Raw genomic sequence first — 1,384 nt, forward strand, 5'->3', positions numbered from 1 at the left:
CTTCGAGCTGTGCAATGCGCCAGGAACCTTCCAGAGGCTGATGGAATGCTGCTTGGGACAAGATTTTAGGGTGTATAAAAAGGGAGATTATATCCCGTGATCCCAACGTATTGTTACACCTCTATAAATCACTTGTAAGGCTACATCTGGAATATGGGAACCAGTTTTGGGCTCCACATTTTAAAAAGGACATTCAGAAGTTAGAGTCAGTTCAAAGGTGGGCAACTAGACTACTACAAGGAATGGAAGGCCTCCCATATGATGACAAGTTGAAAAAGTTATTAAGTGATTATTGGCTGCAATGGGGCTTTCTGGCTGGTGCCAGCCTCTCTTCTTAGCACACAGGAACCACAATCCCTACACCATGCTTCAATGGATTCTCTCATCCCAGCCCAGTAAAACTACATATTTTACACAGTCATAAGCAGCCAAAAGGGATCTATTCTATTCAATTGCAAATGATCTAGATAAGACTGAGAATAAGATACTGCACGGGACATAGCAGAGTTGGTCAAGTTGAGTGGAGATGAGTTTGCTATTTGGCACAGCTTTTTGCATCAATAAAGCAAGTAAAAGGTGTGAAAGATAAAAAAAAGGGTGAAAGTGTGAAAAGTGAATTGGCCAAATTGAGGTGCATATAAAGTTTTTGCTTTCTTTCAATTCACTAATGGGGCTCATTTGAATCAGGTGAATTGAGTTCTGCTTTTGGAAACTGGGTTAAGAAGGGGTGCACCGGTCCTGGAGGTACTGCAATACCAGGTCAATGCGTGGAGTGGACAGAGCAAGATTTTTTCCATCTCCTTGTTCTAAAAATCCATTTAATATATGGTCCCCAGAGAGGGGACGTATCAGATATTAAACTGATAAGAACAGATTTAATTTTTTTTTTTTTCTGTTTATCAGTAGGACTTCAAAATAACAAAGGTGATCGCCTCCCGTTGCCTGGGAACCGTCCAGGCACAAGAGGGCTATGTGTCACCAGAAGGCGCACACACTTCCTCAAGGCCGGCAGACGTGCAATCCCAGGCACCTTCCAGTACCGACCAAGGTAGCGTCCTCCGAAACTACACTTGATCTTAGCCAAAAGGCCGAGAAGCTATAACCCGAATTGGTTACGGCCTTGAGTGGCACCCTGGCCTATACCGGACACATCTTAGGGAGAGGGAGACAAACCCACGCCTACAGAAGACATTTTGTCACCCAAGCCAACCCTTGAAAAGGCTGTTTTGCAGAGCAAAAACAAGAAGAATGGTGCTTTTTGCAGCCGCCGCCCACTGCAATGAATCTGAATAACTCCTCCTTTTGGACACAAGCACCTCCCCTCCCCCTTGCAGTCTTTCCAATTCATGATACAAAAAGACGGACGGACAGGACAGGACAGGAC

The 1,384-nt window shown here is 44.6% G+C and overlaps 1 pseudogene; it reads right to left on the bottom strand.

Moving 5' to 3' along the window:
* Positions 1–722: 722 nt before the first annotated feature.
* Positions 723–929, bottom strand: LOC142257295 (U2 spliceosomal RNA; annotated as a pseudogene).
* Between the last annotated feature and the right edge of the window lie 455 nt (positions 930–1,384).

This window comes from Anomaloglossus baeobatrachus, chromosome 11 (genome assembly GCF_048569485.1).
Source record: "Anomaloglossus baeobatrachus isolate aAnoBae1 chromosome 11, aAnoBae1.hap1, whole genome shotgun sequence".
Lineage (NCBI taxonomy): Eukaryota > Metazoa > Chordata > Amphibia > Anura > Aromobatidae > Anomaloglossus > Anomaloglossus baeobatrachus.